The following is a 14,271-nucleotide window of genomic DNA, read 5'->3' as shown; positions in this document are numbered from 1 at the left end:
CAACGACGGAACCACATTCAACGTCATTTTATAACAAAATGGTTGAAAACACACAATAACAATTGGTACCCAAAAACATCGGTATCATAGCAACGGTTGATGCGGTCGATTTGATAAGAGCTGGCAAGCACTTATGTTTTATTTTATGTATATTTATAGAGGTCCCTTTAAAAGTATTTGGTCAGACCCTTAGATTGCTACAATTGGTTTAGTATGGTAATTGCAAAGGGTAACCGTGACTACGAATATGGGTCGCACGGCGTAAAAATTGAATCGCTTTGGCCCTTTTTATTAATACAAGGTATGTACCTAGTGACGTGCCTTAACTTACGTTCTACAGGCGATATTGCTTGGGTTTTCCCGCTCAGAAAAGCCGCCAGTGTTTAAAGGCTGTTGCATTTTACAGTAGATTTTAAATATCAAAAATTAATTGACGTTCATTTTCAATCTGTTATTACGGTAGCATAAAACTCACTCACTGAAAAGCAGACCATAACGCTTAACAAATAAGGTCGAAAATTGAAAAAGTCACATTGTTTCATTGGTTATTGGGCGCAAATTTAGTGGCCAATATTTGTTGGGCCAACGTGTGATGTTTGCATGTCACTCCACGCTTGGTATCGATTTGAGGTAGATTTGAGACGGGGCTCTGTTTGTACTAAGTCCGCTACATGGTTGCCTTAATTGATAATAAAACACTATTAAGGCATTGTTTGACAATGTTGTTAGCTTTCATGTTGGCTGGTTTAAATGCAGTAAAAACATGTCGTTAATAGCAACTTTTTTTTAAACTAAACAGGTAAAAACTTAGTGTTAAGTCCCATTAAAATACGTAAAGATCTTACTGAGACACGAGAGTCTATAAAACTAAAACTCTCGTAAAAACCCCATAAAACATAAGTTAAGTATTTAAAGAAGTTTACAAACCAATCTTCCAACAGATCGTGCGACAAGTCGTCCGATTTTGTCGCATATGCGTATAACCTTGCGCCAACGCTGGGCCTAAGAAATTGTTTGAGATAATTGTTCCCTGTCCGTGCACACAGAGAACAAAATTACCATCGGAGGTGCCACTACGGAAAATCTCTTTAGAAAGTATCCCACCCAAATGCCGGTGTGCGGGGGATGAGGAACGTTACTGTCTCCGCCCTTATAAGCCTTCTTTGGACCCAATAATTTTTTGTAATACCAAAAATCATTGACAGGTGTCTCAAAGCCCCATTAGTTCACTTGTAACTGATCGTATTTAACCTAGAAGAAGGCGCCTGACCTACCTGCATTATGGCATCTCCGCTCATCTTTATTTACTCCGTGGTGCCTACATAAATCTGGTAGGCGGCCTCTAACTATAGTACGCAATGTTCTCCCTGACAATGAAAGCCTGGAAGCTTACTTCTAAGATACTGTTTTTCGTAGATAATATTTCGTCGACTGCTTTATTTGAGCGTTATTATAACTGCGGGGGAAACAGGTTCTTCTCAGACTTATATTCGGCTATTAAGGCTTGGGGACGCGATGTTTTGTTTTAATAACTTTTGCTGTTACAACTTAGTTGTGGCTTGGTAAAAATTCGATAGACTATTTTCTACTACAACTACCTACAGAAGTGAATACGTTTGTATGTGTGTTTTAGTCTGCGGTAAGAAATTTGGGGCTCTTAATTAAGTAATCAAAGGCCTAAAGGGCTGTTATTTTCGATCAAGACGCGATGGGAATTCCGGAAAATCTGGAAAATTCCGTCAAATAAATATTCAAATATGTATTAGGTATTCTTAGAATAAATAAATTCCATGTTGACATAACATCGATTCTATCTCATTTGGAAATATAAAAATATCTTGTAGTTGGGTAAAGAATGTCTTCCTAGAAACCTATCATTAAAACCTGAAGTTCTTCCTTAAGAAATATCGGGAATGACAAGTAAATAATGATAAATGTCAAAGGTTTCCATTATAAATGATGTATCCATTTGTTGACAGCATTCGACGTTTTCCTCAATAGCTGTCTATTAACTTTTACTTACAAGTTGATGATAATAGCACTTTTGTACCTACACTAGCTTTTTTTCCTGGATTTACTTGCGTCGTGTGACGAAAAAGGACTAGTTGGTCATAGGACTTTCCAGAAATACTCCGACGATAAAGATATAGGACTATATTTTATAAAAACAGTGGTTTTATTAACAAATTAAAAATTGATTTTAGTGTCAATTACTCGTACGCGCAAAAACAAATTAATAAAGGGATCTGTGTCGAAATATAGCAGAAAACCCAAAGAATTTAACGGAAATTCAGAATAGTAAATAAAGTGAAGACACTGCGTCTTCATATAATTAAATGAACAGCGACGAAGGACCAAAGATCAAAGGAATTCCAAATGCTGATTACGGAACCACGACCACGTCACGAGCCCTTTGAAATCATACCCAATGACTTTTCATCGGCCGTTAACACAATTGTAAGATGAGCCCTACTCGTCATCAAACAACGATTCGTCACAACTTCATTTGAAAGCGATGAGGGACCAACTTAAACTGGTCATAAGTCATTGTTAGTTAAGCATATTAATTAACGGCTAGAAAATGCTGAAAGCGTGTTTAAATATAATTTAAATAGTAATTGGTTTGTTTGAACGATGTGAAGATAGATGCTTTGTAATTGGATGAAGGATTTCTTTGTTGACGTCGAGACAGCTTTATGTTATAAGGCGAAATCTAAGCATTTTGATTAATGATATATTTTATTAAGGTTTAGCGCTGTAGCGTGCTTAAGTTGTAATTTAACAAAATTTTCACTTGAGTATCGTGTATGCTTTTTATATGCAATGAGACCAAAAAAGAAGATTCGTCGTAAAAGATTTATTACACACTCCATTCGCGAAAAAAACCTGAGACCACAAAAAAGCTCTGTCATATTATAGTAAATTCAACTCAGTCGTGCGCGCGGCCCTATGTGTGGGTAACCCTTGTACATATACAGTGACTTTGTGTGCGTGACAAGAGGTACAGTCGGGTACAAATACAGTTATTTAGGGGTTGTATACGGCTGTTTAAAGTAAGTTATTACGTAATTTAGTTTATTTATTTATAATGATTCTGTATCGCTACTTGAAAAATCAAATGATGAATTTTCGGATTCGCTACTTTCACCAATGTTAATTATAAATTCTGACTCCATGTCAAAATGTCTATAGTATTCTTCTTTTTTCTTTTGTACATGTCGACAAGTATTACCCAACATCCCTTCATCAATTTGACTTAAACGTTCATTTATGAGTTTCATTATTTCTGTCTTATTTTGGTCGACATTATGCGAAGCAATATAATTTTTTAAAATTCCCCACACATTTTGTTTCCATTATTATACTAAATTATAGGTCTTTTACATTCTTAGTCCACACATTTATTTATTGTCCGCGTACCCCGAGCTAGAAAATATGTAAGGAGTATTTAATTCATCTTAGATATTTCACTTCATTTATTTCTTAGATACTGTCAATGTCAATTTGAAAAGCCGTATGAGAAAATAATGATAAACTGTAAAATGTAATAATAAAAAGCTTTGAATGTTGTTTCATTTTTTTGAAACGCTACCTGACTCCTTAAAACATTTTCTCCGTGAAGAACTAGACATTTTCGTAAACGACTGTACCCATAACAAAAAGCGATGAGAACACGTCATGCTCGGACGACGTCACTGTCACACGAATGAAAGTTGTATATTTACAAGCCGACGCACACATAGGGCCGCGCGCAAATCTGAGTTGAACTATCTATATTTTATTTATCCCCATTTAACGTTAACCTTTACGTCACCCGTCAATCTTTCCAAAATGGCCTCCGTAAGAAGTACACACGTGCAAAAATAACAACTTATTTTATACAATATTCACTTAGTTGAGACGGTCGTCCGTTCGTAGGTACACAAAGGCCCAAACTCCGTCCATGATACACTATGTAAGACCCCAGGAGACGCTTAGCAAGTTTTTGCTGGAGTCCCGAGGTACAGTCCAGCGCAGAAACTTTTTAGTTCCCCGAAGAGCGCCGAACTTTGCCGAAGTTTGCCGAAGTCAAAGTTCGCCTCGTTAGTTTTGGCACTGGATACTTTTGTGTATAGTTTGAGCGTGTTTTTGTCTGTTGTTTGTGTTATATGGCTGCGAAGATCAAACAGAAAAATATATTAATTTACTACTTCGTATAAGAAGAAATCTTTTATTGATAAATTTCTTCCCTTGCAGGGGAAAGTTCTTTGATCGCTACGCTTCTTTGGGTTCGATTCCCTCGCAAAATAAACATTTCAGAGATATAAACAAACATTTATACAGATATTTATGTTGGGTCCAAGTATTTTATGCCGATAGGATGTCTATTTTAAGCCCGCCCACGGAATGATTTGTATTGCTATAAAAAACTAATAAAACTACCAATACAAAAAAACACGAAATCAATTAACACGATTTCGTTAATTGACTTCCTAAACTCGATAAAACTTTGAAATTGACAACAGAAAGTTTTTTTATTAATTATGCTTTTTATTGTTCACAAAACTTTGTGAAACTTGAAAATTGTATTCAGTTAATAACACTTAAGTTTTGAATTAATTGATTTTGTTTGTTCATAGCGTATTATTTACAAATCGATGTCTATCATGGAAAAAAACCGTAAGGTACCTATTATTTATTTGACATTTTAATTTCGTCAAGAGAACGTTCAGTATAGGTACCACCTAATTTGGTCCTCAATTAATATTTTAACGAATATACTCCCACTTAGTAAATCTATGACAGATATATAGCTGTATTTTCCTAACAGAACAAATTCTCTTTCGTCCAATTAATACGACTATATATACTACGTGATATATCATTTCTTGATTAGGCCGTATCGTTTGTCTGTTATTCTATATTATTACACCTATAACAATCCTTCAGCCAAATTAGATTAGTACCACTACTAATGAAACTCACGTTTAATTCGCCTTTATTCACAAACTCATTTTATTCTCATACACTTGAAATAGTTCTCGTCATAACAAGACTCAGGCTTTATGTACGCTGAGATAGTCCGAACACAATTGCTAAAGGATTGCATGCATGATGACAATTAAGGTATATTGGCCAAGAGGCTTGGAGTGAGTCTCTGTGATTATTCTCATTTGGTCACCGATTACTGGGTTATCAAACAGCTAGTGGAATTGCTTCTCAAGTGAGGCCGTAAAGACACTCTGTTTATGTTGAAATCTAGACGAGTAATACATTTTCTTTGCAATATTTTTCTACGTCAATTGGACTGATTACAATAATTATTTGGTTGGTCTGGTTTTTAGTTGGTATACGTTAATTCACGACACTTTTTAGATTATCGAATTCTGTTCTGAGGAAAATCTTAGAAAAGAATTCAAATTAATAAAGTGTATTTTTGTTTACGAAATTAACAATCATGTATCGAATTTCATAGTATCACGTTCTCACTTCTACATCACTTTTAAGTAAGGGAGAATATTCTGAGTTGAACCAATGGTAACTCCACTATTACTCTTTGTTTGCGTCCCCTGTTTATATAACGAATAAGGTTCTATTTGCTCGGGATTAGGTCGAAAACTATGCGATAATTTGCTACGTTACGACTGTTCACGTCATAACATAAATAGAAAGAGGTAGTATCGACTTAATACACGTCATTATGCGGACCGAATATTACGGAATAAAAGAATCGAGCAATAATCGAATGTGAATCGATTTGAAATTACCGTTGTGTGTTTACGATTATTGTGTGGATTGCGGTGTTCTTTTTTATCGATTGCGCAGCAGTGATTGTCATGCAAAGTGTTTGGAGTTTATGGCGTATATTATGGGATGATTTAATTTAGGTAGCGGTGATGGTGTAACTCGGAACAGATGCAGGGCTAAGTAGTGCCTTCTTGTTTGATTAAATTCGTAAGCTTTGTTTCTTTAATGCACTGTAGTCTTCTATCACACAGAAAGAATCCTATAAAGAAGCATCGTAAATGCAAAAGTTTGTTTAAACTATTATGTTTATAAATTTTTCACAGTATTGTTGAATGGATTTTGACGAAACGGTGTAATGATATAGCTTTTATCAAAATAACAAATAAGATACTTTTTATCTATACGTAGAAATAGTTCCTTCGCGATGCGGGTGAAACCGTGGACATTTTACGTGAAAATTATTCAAGAGCACGTATTGCGGGATTCAGCTTAAATATGAAAAAGGTTACATCATTTCTGTTTATATTATTACCAAAATTATGTTTACAAGTGCCATTTAGCTTTATTGACATTAAATATTTTACTATAGGGCTCTATTTTGGTTAGAATAAAAGTAAAAAAGGTTACAATTTTGTCGTCGGTCCGTAAAAATTTTTTTTTTTTTTTTTTTTTTTTTTTTTTTTAATTAAAATGGCGTGTTAGATGACTAATATGACGTTGGGACAAGTAATTAGTTTATTTTTCAGTCATTTACACAAGTACCTAATATAGTCCAAGACGAACCAAAAGAATGCCCTTTTGGTTCCTACCTTTGCTCAAAGTGATTCTTCACATATTTAAAATCTCATAATTTTGACTTTCCCTTTTTAAACTGAATGTTCTACCTAACCATAATAAAATTTTCTTCAACAATTAAGCTCACCGATCATTAAAATTATCCGCGTCTGCAATTTTTCATTCGCTGAAATAACAAGCTATCTGAACCTAACCGTAGTTATTCTTCAATAGCAAACACACTTCGTTTTACTTTTAGGGTTCCGTACCCAAAGGATAAAACGGAACCCTATTGTTTTCGCTCCTTTGTCCGTCCGTCCGTCCGTCCGTCTGTCACCAGGCTGTATATCATGAACCGTGATAGTTAGAGAGCTGACATTTTCACAGATGATGTATTATTGTTGCCGCTATAACAACAAATACTGAAAACCAGATTTAAATAAATATTTTGGGGGGCTCCCACACAACAAACGTGATTTTTTTGTCCATTTTATAAATAATGGTACGGAACCCTTCGTGCGTGAGTCCGACTCACACTTGGCCGGTTTTTTCTCTTCACAGTTTTCGCTAAATCTTCCTGCCAGTTAAAGGTGCTTCTCCGAACGTTATCAGGCATAAAAGCAAATGATACTGAAACAGGTTTTTAAGCAACTCTCAACTGTCGGTTAAAGCTCTTAATGATCCAATTTGCAAAGCATTTTGTGAGCAAATACCGCCTTAAGTGGAGCCATGAAGTCAGCGAGTTTACGAACGCTATGCAGATTTTAAGTGTGATTTTTCAGTTCTTCCAATTTGTTAGTTTATGATGTTTGTGACGTTTCATTGCGTTTTTAAGTTGCGTTTAGTAGTAGTTAACTTTAAATTCACGTGCAATAGTGAAAATTTGGTATCATTAATACCCTGTCATAAAATGTTGAATGTCTTCACATACAATTTATCCTTAGGTAATCTATAGTTATTCAGCGACCTTAGCATGGCGATTCTATATCTATTCTACCAAGAAACGATAAAGCTCTTTCTTTCCCACTCGACATGTCTTCTACCCGAGCATGGCGCGAGCTGTAGACTCGCGTTTCTATCAAGAGAAAGACTTTCCATAGCAACGGATAAGTAGCTAGTGATGGGTCGTTCTGCGATGAATTTACGTTTAGTTAGCCAAAAAAATGTGTCAATGCACTATTTTTCACGCATGAACCTATACATAAACTCACGTAACTCAAAGCAACAACAAAACGTATTCATCGAACTTATTTCTTATCTGTGGAACTAAAATGGTTGATGCTATGGGTTGATGTTTGTTTGTTTACAAAAAACGATTCTTGTTGTTGATTTTACATATTAATTTAAGTTGTTGATTTTTAATATTGGTGACTACTGCGGCAAGGAAAAAGTAAGTAGATTTTGTGATTAAATAAATAAAGTACTGATTATTCCAATAGTTGTGTGTAATTAATCTAAACGAACAATAATTAATTATCCATACATACGATGAAAAGAACAAAGGAAAATAACATAATAATCTCAATAAATGGTGATCGGTGGCATTGTCTGATGAACACTTTGCCATGCACAGTTCAATGTGTTCCTCACTGTTATCTTGCTTCCCTATATTATTGCCCGAAGTGTTTTTACTTTCGCCGTTACAAAAACTGTTTATTTACAGCGTACGAAGTCCCATCTAATAAACAGAGAAGATAGTATCGCGATCCATTGAGAAAAGAAGGCCACGATAAAGAAGAATGGGTCAGTATTCAAAAGCTGCTGAAAAAATATGGAAAAAGAACGAGTTCTTGGCATACAATGCTGACACAAGAAATATTCTATTAGTAAGTGTCTTTAAATAATATTCATTTACTAGTAATAGTTCCCCAGACTTGTTGGCTTCATTCTAGCAAAACTCTCATGCTTTGTTTTCAAAATATAATTATGGCAATAATAATTATAGTACCTATTTGTTGCTTGTGTGATATAATATAAGCAACAACTCTTAAGATAAAAAATAAAATGAGACAATCATTTACACAGAGGTAAAGGTTTATTTACATAAAATTAAGGCTACAGATAAAGTCATTTATTCAAAATAGGCTGAAAATCAGCAGCAGAAGCGGTGGAACAAACTCCCCAGCAACTCAATTCTGTCTGTATGGTTTGAAGAACTGTTGATATACAAAGATATTCATAATAGTTGCTCTTCTGTGAGTTGCAGCTTGTAGTAAGCTACCACTAAGGTCATTAGTGTGTCTCTCTCTCTCTGCCTTTCCTCGGGAAGAGTTGTAGCTTGTAGCATAGGCACCCTGCAAAAAGAAATAACTGTGTGTTTGGTAAAGAGTTTTTACAGTATTATAAAAGAATAACATACTGATAGTGATACATTATCAGCATTATTATTGGTGTCATGAGCCAAGACCCTAACGCATAACTAGAATCCCCTGAAAATGAACGATAATTTAATTTTGTGTTCTTGTTTCAGATTACAAAAAAAGGATGCTAAATGACAGCTGGGCCTTCAGTTTACAAATTATAAATTATTGAAATTATATTATTTAATAAAGAATGTGAATATTAAAATCATAATGGTTGTTTATTTAAAATGTAATTTTTTTCTTAGCAGATAAAACTGTCCAATTCTAGAGTCATATAGCCTGCGCAGTTCGTTCTTAATGAGAGAACTATTGAAAATTGATTGTTTATGAACTCTGTCATGATAATTGGCATTTATGTTCAGTATTTTGCACTCAGTATCTACAATCTGAAATAGAGGTTATATCTAATATTAGGTATACTAACCTTGTATTCACTGCAAAAACAAATTGTTTAAAAAATTTGCTAACAGTGGTTAGTAATGTTGTTAATGACCTAAGCAGGAGCGAGCAAAGAACCTGCAACAATTAGGCTTTGTTAAATATTTTTCTTCTGTTTAATCATTTTCTTGCAATGAAGGGCAATACCTACATAATAGACAAAATAATCTTAGAAACAATAATAAATGAAGTGAATAGATTTTTCTATATTTAAACCTTATCTATAAGGACGAAAACTTTGTCATATTTTTGGTTGATAACAATTGGAAAGCACAACAATATAAAATAGACTGTAGGTACTTACATTGACAAGAACAGGCAGACCCTGAGATATAGGAGACAGATTCCTGGCACAAATACTGCACCATCTCTGCACATTTACGTTTTCGATGTCGAGAGGCTTAACACTCGTATAGCTCGTTCTTTGAGCTTTACACTGATTCTTCTCAGCATAAATACTGACCACATGACGACGGTAGGACCCCGAAATACTTTGTAAATGCTATTTGAGAACTTAAAATTATAATAATATTCTTGTCTACTCTTGTCTAGGTCCGATGAGATGTAGAGTATTTGACATTTCATATAGAAAGTTATATCTACTCCCAAATGTCAAAAGTAGATAAAATATAGTCGTCATGCTCGACGCGATAGACACATGTCGATGAAGAAAAGAAACATTTCTCTTCTCGATGTCAAACATCGCCATGCTCGGATCGATAGAAATCTTTCTTCAATCTGTCATTTTGTCGATTCTCCGGTAGACAAAAGCTGTTTCTATGGCGGTCATGCTAGGCCCGCAGGTAAATCCTAGTAAACAATAAGAATATTCTGCCATGTAACTTTGTATAATACATTATAAGGTGGTATAAAGCATTCATATAACTTCCACAAATACCAGTCAATATTGTTTACTATCTTTACACAAAGACATCAAAACTTTTGTTTGTCAAATTGTATTTATTTGTTATCAGTAATAACAATCTGTGTTTGTGTATTTCCTTAAATAAGCCAAACCAAGGCTGAGGTACGAAATTGTTATTCCGACCGGCTTTCGACAACAATTTAGATAAACTTTCTTCAGAATAAATTATGTAATATAATCATTTTGTTTTGTACAAATTATTTGGTATATTTCTCTATCTCAAAACTAGCTGCTTTACCGCGTTTAGAAACTACTGCCTGTACCCAGATAAAATATAAACTATGTTATTTGCGGATAGTGTAGCTTTCCAACTGTGAAAGATTTTTTTCTAATCGTTCCAGTAGTTTTGGAACCAAACAAAGCATGTCTTCTTCATTAGTCACTATTTTAATTCATACCACACTATCTTGCACTTGTGTTGTATCTTCTTTAAGCACCCGGAAAAAAACTAGCGTATAACCTTCCTTTATAAATAGCCTACTTTACAACTGAAATACTTTTAATAGCGCCTTAAACGAACAAACTCTTCAGCTTAGTAGTAGAATAAATTAATTTAGTCGTAATTAATTCAAGTTATATTAGTTTTGTTTGATAATAAGTTATAAATAGATTATTCGTCTGTATACCAATCTCGACAGCGAATTCATGTGTAAATATAAAATTATCATTAAATTGTTTTGGTGCGGTTGATACATTTAGAATTCCTTATCTTGCACAATAGGGAATGGGAAAACTCGTAACATATTCTAAATGTGAGTTTATTATGTGTTTAATTTTATGCAAAATTCAAACAATGAGTTTTATTTCTTAATCAAACTGGTTAAACTTATAATCTAATTAAGTTCCCAGTAAATGTCCTCGATAAACTTATGAATTTTAACAAAAAACATACAAAACAGAATTCTGTTAACAGTGTTTCTTAAAATTACTTTAAAATCTATAAGTAATCTGTCACAGCGACACACTGGCGGACTTTCCGCTCGGTTTTACCGCGGGCGAACTCTCACTTTGTACGGGCAGTGTTGCACAAATACCGCACCGAAAACAAAAAACAAACAAATAACAAAAACCGAGCGTGTATACGCGCTAGTATGAAACCTCTAAGAGTAACAAAACAAACACGCTACTCTCGTGGCCCGTATCTAAGGATTACAGGGCCGTCGACGTCTCGTTCACGGCAAATTCGTTTATTTCTCCTTTTTTCTCTCGAAACTTAATCCCTGTAGTATCTGGGGTGTAAGCAGGCACCTACTTAAACTCTCTGTAATGGCGGCCGCGTCGTCGGCAAAATTAATTTTAATGACTAGAACTTCAGAGTGTACGTAGAAAGTGGATTAAGCTACAAAAAGTTTACATTTCAGTGTTGCTATTACACTTAATTTAATGATATGGTGTTGCCCCATTTTTAACGCTGGCAATCAAATTATTTTTCATGACTTCGTTTTCGTTCCGTTGTTTGTTTGATTCGCCTTTTTAATTAAAAGCGTTGCTATTTAGTTTTGTTTGAGTTACGTACTTAAAGGAGTTTTAATTGGAGTTATCGTAAAGTTCCTATTAATTTCTAGGAAAATATTGGGGAGGATTGTGGGGGTCAATGAACCTATAGGGTACGGCTTATAACTTTGTGATTGCTCTCAGTTTTAAAGCTCAAATAAACTGTAAAGGTTCCGGAATTAATTATTATTAATTAGGCTTTTTACAGTGTACTATTAAAAGGCCCTTATTTTTTACGAAGGGCCGCTAAAACCGTAAAAAGTAAAACGGATGCGCCAATTAATTCCACTTCCCGCTGCACAAATTCCTTGAAATGACCGGCTGTTTCACATAAAATTCTCCCCTAACCAGGTAGAGTAATAACCCTGAAATGATGGGCCTTATTTAAGGGGAATTAATTGTCCTCAATGTAGTACACTTACTGGAGTAAAAAATATAAAAATGTTACGACTTTCAGTAAAAAGCCTTTGCCGATGTAATAACTCAAACAGGGAGAAAAAAAATTGTCCGGTCTTCCTTTGATGTGGTCGTCCTTTGGTCATTGTGTAGATATGTCGTAATACAATGAATTTGTCTTAAAAAATAATAAAAACACAACCTTTGATAATAAAAAGAATTTATAGGAAAATGTGTATGTTGTTAGAATGTGCGATTTTTTTTCTCAATAAAAAAATACATTAAGTATAAGTTTATTTGTATAGGTAGGTATTTCTAACTTTTCACTATTAATTACGAACCACTAGAAACTAAAAAAAAATAACAACTTTTTTTGTCGTCTCTCAAAAATTAATTTCAACCCCAGTTGAGGGGTAATTAAAAATAAAATTCCGCTAGGCTCAACTTTTCTACTTTTATTATGTACTCCTACTAATTAATGTTTACTTTTTGAGTTTCATTTTTTCCTGTTACGAATGTTTTCTGAGCAACAGGATAAAAAAATGTTACGGACTGTACTATGACTGTTCAAGAGACAGTAACTTCCTACATAATATTATGTTTTCATGATAAATTGGCTTAACTAGATAACATAGAAACTGGTAAAAAGAGAGGCTGATAAAGACGGTTACAGTTTACTTTTAATCTGAGCATTAGACCTGGTTTTGGGAAAAAGGATGGCATATTTAAAACTACTTTTTTAAGCTTCTTATTTTAGAAATATCAATAATAAATAACGTACTATATTTATAAAATAAAACGTCGTAATTTATAATAACATCTAACCTACATACTTCATATCTGCAAACCCATGAATTGTACGCTCATCTTTGGGAGTACTAAAATGCTGCCAGGATCCCCATTCCTGTCGGACCGTACTAAGTAACGCTGGTACAAAGCGTCATCTTATCGCCATCTTCGGTAACCCTTGTTCAAGTCCATGCATTAAATAAATTATTTATATGGACAGGGAGAACCCGAATAAGCTTTAAAATTAAAGGTCCCGTGGCTCCAAGTTTATGTGCATACCCTTGGGGTCAGTGTCCATTGAGGGTACGACACGGCATTTTTTTGACAACGATAAACTTATTTTTTTTTTACTTTATAGCAATATGGGAATGAAATTGCTATATTTGAAATCTTGACAGTTTTTGTTTTTGTACTAACAACATTGAAATGTTTACTGTATTGCCATATAAGCTTCCGCAGTCGGTTTCATCCGCGTTCTCCATCCGGATTTTTTTATCTTATTCTGATGCATTAGCTATTTTTTAACTTTTCATCAAAATCCATTAAACTGTTTGCGTGTGATCCACACATACAAACTTTCGCGTGTACAATATCAATAGGATATTTCTACTATTGAAAAAATATCGTGCCAAGTCGACAATGGGCACCAGACCTTGGAACTGCCTCCTTACTTACCATTTAGTGTTAGAATTTTGTCTTTTATAGCTAAGCATCTTCGCCGTAATTTTTCGGTTGACGGATCGCTTGCTGGGTTATATTCCCGGAGGGAGGGGATTTTTAAACCCTTGCATTTTTGGGTTGGGAAATATTTTATTTTTTGTTACTTTATATACTAACATGGATTTTAGGCGTCACTCATGTTGTAGGTATAGATACTAACTATACTTTCAAAGGCACACCGTCGCACGAAATATATGCATATCAGGATCTAATATTATGGCAAGAAAAAACTGTAAAGAACAATGTCAGACGTCCATAGTAACTTAGGCTCAATAAAAATATTTCATGTACAGTGAAAATTCTTACAGGTTTTTGTGTAGTTTAATGTTAGAAGCTTTTCTATGTTTTCCACTTTTGCATTGAACTTCTCAAAACCAAATTATTCAAACGAAAAACCTGAACTCGATAAACAAAATAATTACTTATTAACATGATATTTTTTTTTTGGAAAAGTTCTAGATAACAATTAAATATTTTATAAGAAGTTAGTATTTTATATGTAAATTGTTGCAGTAAAGAACTTTGTGTACGTGAGAATTCAGTTTTAAAAGTTGATTGGGTGAGCCGAAACCTGACATTGTTCTTTAGCAATACAAAAGTAATTTGATTATCCGTGTTCTTTAATTTAAATCGGTTCAGTAGTTT

At 34.1% G+C, this 14,271-nt stretch overlaps 1 protein-coding gene and 1 long non-coding RNA gene across 2 annotated transcripts in view; one reads left to right on the top strand and one right to left on the bottom strand.

Annotated features, from left to right (window-relative positions):
• The window catches only part of LOC124638112 (hemicentin-2-like), a 289,572-nt gene that overhangs the window by 210,690 nt on the left and 64,611 nt on the right, over positions 1-14,271 (top strand). The gene's annotated exons all lie outside the window — the stretch shown is intronic.
• LOC124638113 lies at positions 8,755-9,915 on the bottom strand. The gene is made up of 3 exons (XR_006985333.1): positions 9,607-9,915; positions 9,289-9,380; positions 8,755-8,795 (listed from the first exon to the last, which is right to left on the bottom strand). It is a non-coding gene; the product is annotated as an uncharacterized LOC124638113 (long non-coding RNA).

The sequence above is a fragment of the Helicoverpa zea genome, chromosome 17 (assembly GCF_022581195.2).
Source record: "Helicoverpa zea isolate HzStark_Cry1AcR chromosome 17, ilHelZeax1.1, whole genome shotgun sequence".
NCBI classification, from domain to species: Eukaryota; Metazoa; Arthropoda; class Insecta; order Lepidoptera; family Noctuidae; genus Helicoverpa; species Helicoverpa zea.
The sequence above is the reverse complement of the archived record's forward strand: the minus strand, read 5'-3'. Positions and strand labels throughout refer to the sequence as shown.